Source organism: Capricornis sumatraensis, chromosome 13 (genome assembly GCF_032405125.1).
Source record: "Capricornis sumatraensis isolate serow.1 chromosome 13, serow.2, whole genome shotgun sequence".
In the NCBI taxonomy this organism is placed as follows: domain Eukaryota; kingdom Metazoa; phylum Chordata; class Mammalia; order Artiodactyla; family Bovidae; genus Capricornis; species Capricornis sumatraensis.
In genome coordinates this window covers 2,492,078-2,497,802 of record NC_091081.1, presented here as the reverse complement: position 1 = coordinate 2,497,802, position 5,725 = coordinate 2,492,078, and positions in this window count along the sequence as shown.

Sequence of the window (5,725 nt, the reverse complement as noted above, 5' to 3'; positions counted from 1 at the left end):
GCTTGAATCCATTCAGGTTTGGCATATCAGAGCATGGCTTAAATGTCTCATTCTGTTAATATGTCATCTTTTGGCATGTATACTGTCATTATTCATGGTACTTAATTCTGTAGTCTTCTTCCTTTTCCTTGTTGCCTTATCCATAGCTCATGTTCCTCCTCTCCAAAAATACCAAGAAATTATCTTGGGAAAAGCAATAGATGGCCTAATTTTTTCACATAGAAGCCATCAAAATCTGGGATTGTAGAGAGGAAAAATATATGAGAGAAATACCAAAGAAGAGACTGGCCCCCAATTCTCTAGATTCTGATGAATATCATTAAGATATTCCCTCTTGACATTTATCACATTATAAGAAACTCCAAGTGACCCTTTATCTTCATAAAACATTAGTGGCAAAAGATGAGGTGGTTGGATAGCATCACTGATTCAATGAATATGAAGCTGGGTGAAATCCGGGAGATGGTGTGGGAGGCCTGGCATGCTACAGTCCATAGGGTTGCAGAAAGTTGGACATGACTTAGTGACAACAAAAAATGAAATTGTAGATTATAAGTGATTTCCAGTTATTCTGATACTTTAGCTTTTATAGACATGATACATCATTGTCATGAGAATTGATTTGAAATCAACTTCTTGAATCCCCAAGGGCCTCAATAGCTGAAATTATAGTTTCCTTTTAGATTATAGGCTTTAATTAAAATTTTTCAAATGACTTTTTGCTTAAAAATTTTTGTTGACACCTGTTGAGAATGAAAATCATTGTCATTTCAGCATTTCAGCTCTAAGTGAACAACAGTGACTGCAAATATAATGCATCAGTTTAGTTCAGTTCAGTGGCTCAGTCGTGTCCGACTCTTTGTGACCCCATGAATCGCAGCACGCCAGGCCTCCCTGTCCATCACCATCTCCCGGAGTTCACTCAGACTCATGTCCATCGAGTCCGTGATGCCATCCAGCCATCTCATCCTCGTCGTCCACTTCTCCTCCTGCCCCCAATCCCTCCCAGCATCAGAGTCTTTTCCAATGAGTCAAGTCTTCGCATGAGGTGGCCAAAGTACTGGAGTTTCAGCTTTAGCATTATTCCTTCCAAAGAAATCCCAGGGTTGATCTCCTTCAGGATGGACTGGTTGAATCTCCTTGCAGTCCAAGGGACTCTCAAGAGTCTTCTCCAACACCACAGTTAAAAGCATCAATTCTTCGGCACTCAGCCATCTTCACAGTCCAACTCTCACATCCATACATGACCACTGGAAAAACCATAGCCTTGACTAGACGGACCTTAGTCGGCAAAGTAATGTCTCTGCTTTTGAATATGCTATCTAGGTTGGTCATAACTTTTCTTCCAAGGAGTAAGCGTCTTTTAATTTCATGGCTGTAGTCACCATCTGCGGTGATTTTGGAGCCCCCCAAAAATAAAGTCTGACACTGTTTCCACTGTTTCCCTATCTATTTCCCATGAAGTGATGGGACTGGATGCCATGATCTTTGTTTTCTGAATGCTGAGCTTTAAGCCAACTTTTTCACACTCCTCTTTCACTTTCATCAAGAGACTTTTTAGTTCCTCTTCAGTTTCTGCCATAAGGGTGGTGTCATCTGCATATCTGAGGTTATTGATATTTCTCCCAGCAATCTTGATTCCAGCCTGTGTTTCTTCCAGTCCAGCATTTCTCATGATGTGCTCTGCATATAAGTTAAATAAGCAGGGTGACAATATACAGCCTTGACGTACACCTTTTCCTATTTGGAACCAGAGAGGCCAATCCACACCGTTAAACTGAAATTCAAATTGCACCTATCAGGTATATGATGGTGAGTATTTCTTTTGACGTTTTGTTGGTGTTATTCTTGTTTCCATTAGAATTCTAATGACTTATCAATTCAAAGTGGATTACCAAAAACAGAGTTTCAGTTCAGTTCAGTTCAGTTGCTCAATCGTGTCCGACTCTTTGTGACCCCATGAATCGCAGCACGCCAGGCCTCCCTGTCCATCACCATCTCCCAGAGTCCACTCAGACTCATGTCCATCAAGTCAGTGATGCCATCCAGCCATCTCATCCTCGGTCGTCCCCTTCTCCTCCTGCCCCCAATCTCTCCCAGCATCAGAATCTTTTCCAAAGAGTCAACTCTTCGCATGAGGTGGCCAAAGTACTGGAGCTTCAGCTTTAGCATCATTCCTTCCAAAGAAATCCCAGGGTTGATCTCCTTCAGAATGGACAGTTTAGGCTTCCCTAAAAAAAATCAAAAGTAAAACTTTAGACTGAAACATAGTCTCATTTTATAGGTGGTAACAGGACTGGAAAAGGTCAGTTTTCATTCCAATCCCAAAGAAAGGCAATGCCAAAGAATGCTCAAACTACCGCACAATTGCACTCATCTCACATGCTAGTAAAGTAATGTTCAGAGTTCTCCAAGCCAGGCTTCAGCAGTATGTGAATCATGAATTTCCAGATGTTCAAGCTGGTTTTAGAAAAGGCAGAGGAACCAGAGATCAAATTGCCAACATCCGCTGGATCGTCATAAAAGCAAAAGAGTTCCAGCAAAACATCGATTTCTGCTTTATTGACTATGCCAAAGCCTTTGACTGTGTGGATCACAATAAACTGTGGAAAATTCTGAAAGAGATGGGAATACCAGACCACCTGACCTGCCTCTTGAGAAACCTATATGCAGGGCAGGAAGCAACAGTTAGAACTGGACATGGAACAACAGACTGGTTCCAAATAGGAAAAGGAGTGTGTCAAGGCTGTATATTGTCACCCTGCTTATTTAACTTCTATGCAGAGTACATCATGAGAAACGCTGGGCTGGAAGAATCACAAGCTGGAATCAAGATTGCTGGGAGAAATATCAATAACCTCAGATATGCAGATGACACCACCCTTATGGCAGAAAGTGAAGAGGAACTAAAGAGCCTCTTGATGAAAATGAAAGTGGAGAGTGAAAAAGTTGGCTTAAACTCAACATTCAGAAAACGTAGATCATGGCATCTGGTCCCAACACTTCATGGGAAATAGATGAGGAAACCGTAGAAACTGTGGCTGAGTTTATTTTTCTGGGCTCCAAAATCACTGCAAATGGTGATTGAAGCCATGAAATTAAAAGATACTTACACCTTGGAAGAAAAGTTATGACCAACCTAGATAGCATGTTCAAAAGCAGAGACATTATTTGCCAACAACTGTTCATCTAGTCAAGGCTGTGGTTTTTCCAGTGATATGTATGGATATGAGAGTTGGACTGTGAAGAAAGCTGACCCCCGAAGAATTGATGCTTTTGAACCGTGGTGTTGGAGAATACTCTTGAGAGTCCTTTGGACTGCAAGGAGATCCAAGCAGTCCATCCTAAAAGAGATCAGTCCTGAATATTCATTGGAAGCACTGATGTTGAAACTGAAACTCCAATACTTTGGCCACCTAATGTGATGAGCTGACTCATTTGAAAAGATCCTGATGCTGGGAAAGATTGAGGGCAGGAAGAGAAGGAGACAACAGAGGATGAGATGGTTGGATGGCATCACTGACTCGATGGACACGGATTTGAGTGTACTCTGGGAGTTGGTTATGGACAGAGAGGCCTGGTGTTCTGCCGTTCATATGATCACAAAGAGTTGGACATGACTGAGTGACTGAACTGAACTGAACTGAAGATGTACCAGTGATGCATTACCTTTGGGGGTTTGCTGTTTTCTCAGACAAGAACGTTGCAACATAACTGAGCAATTTTTGTCTTCTAGAGGAAGGGCATTTTTGGCTAGTGAAGCCAGTTATAAAAAGGTGTGAAGGAACAGGGAAGGGGAAAGGGAGACCCGGCGGGCACAGAGATGTGGTGGGAGAGGGAAAAGGGAACCAGAGAATGGTGTTGCCGTCAAGCTGAGAAATGTAACTTTTATCTTGAGGATGAGTGTGGAGATGATGGAGAGACGGAGAGGGAGATATTGACTCAGAGTGTGATATGATCAGAAATGCCTGGATTTATTTAATCCAGGTTTCCCCTGGCACAGCCGAGTCTCAAAGTCACTCTGGAATTCTCCCCTCCAGTCACTGACTGAGAAACAGACAGGCAGCCATGAGCCAGAAGGGCACTGGGTTACTTAGAGCTCCCTTCTTGCCTGGGAAATGACTCCTTTGCTTAATTCAAAGGAAAACTGAACTTGCTTATAAAATTTCTGTTAGATGACCTGTCAACATATTTGTTTGAATAGAATCAGGAGATCAGAAGAGCAATAGCTCTTCCTCATAATGCATCTGTTTCGTGTCCTTTGCTGCACTGAAGACACGTTTGAATTTCCTAGCCAATTCTGACTGAATGGAAACTCAAATCCTACAAATACGGACAGAGGCATTATATTGTTATTAAGGAACTTTTCTTAATTTATTCCTCTTTCTCATTTTTCATTAGGATTATGCAGATGTGGACTTAAAAGAACTCTCTCAAGCAGGCAGCTATGTTCACTGTTCAAATGGGTGATTATTCTTCTAAGCCAGTCTTACCCTCAAGGAAAAAGGAAGGAGAAAAAGAGGAGACAGAGAGATTCAGTTGCTGCCCCAGGCGCAGTGTGTTCTCACTGGAGAATGCATCAAGATTTCCAAACTGGAGGACTGTCCCCATGGCTGATATTTTTAGATTAGTACTGAAAAATCAGAGACGTTATCTGGAAAACAATCAAACAAAAGAGCTTCTCAATCTACATTGATAGAAACCCACATTATAGACAGGGTTATTACTAAAATGCATAGTAGGCAATTAAATATTTTTAAAATAAATATTGAGCAAATATTCTCCTGGAAATTGAATGACTTACGGACATATGGTGCGCCAGTGTAAGATGGAACTATCTGGCCGAGTCTCTTTGTGGGAATTTTGCAGCTTTGGTCAGGTTTTGTTTGGTTTTGCTTGCTTCTGTTTGCTTGGTATCAAAGATTTGAAATCCAAGTGTAATTTATCCATTTTGAGACCTCTGACTCAACAGAGCATACTCACAATATGTTTTCACTGTTAATTTATTCAGTGGCGCTGTGTTAGCCTGTTTTGGTAAACCAATGAAGTAAGATAACCCCTGGCCTTCAGGAATATTTAGTTCACAACAAAGGAGCATTTCTTAGAAAGTATGAAAGTGAGATCATTTGGAACACAGCTCTAACAGTAGTCCACTAGCTATCTGCTCCTTTATTTCAATAAATTTCCAGCGTTCTCAAACATGGCACAATTTAGGTGTTTCTTCCTGTCTGCCTCTAAATAATATACTCAGGTTTCTCCCTTAAAAAATCATGCCTTTGAACACTTTGTCTTGTTTGCAGCTTTCACAGAGAAACTTCTTGAAAAATGAGTCTCTGTTATTTCCATCTCCCCACCATCCACTGAAACCATCTTTCTATCAACTGTTGATTATGACCAGCACCCCATCCCTGACTCTGCTCAAGTAGCCCTTGTGATGTTGTTAATGATTGCTGGATCCAAAGACTTTTTCCTTTTTATGTTTTTGTTTTTTTTTAATGTTTGCTGAATAAAACACTTTGCCCCTCCCCCTGCCTGTTTCTTATGACTCTCTTTCCTGCTTCCTAAGATATTAGCACATTCTAGAAAACTGAATGGTTGCTCTCTCCCTTGCCTTCTCTGCCCCTTCCTTCCTTCATCTACTTCTCAGTTTTCCTTCAGAGAATCAAATTTCCCATCATCCTCAGCTCACATGGTCCCAGAGAGCCTGGCCCAGCTTCTTGGGTCC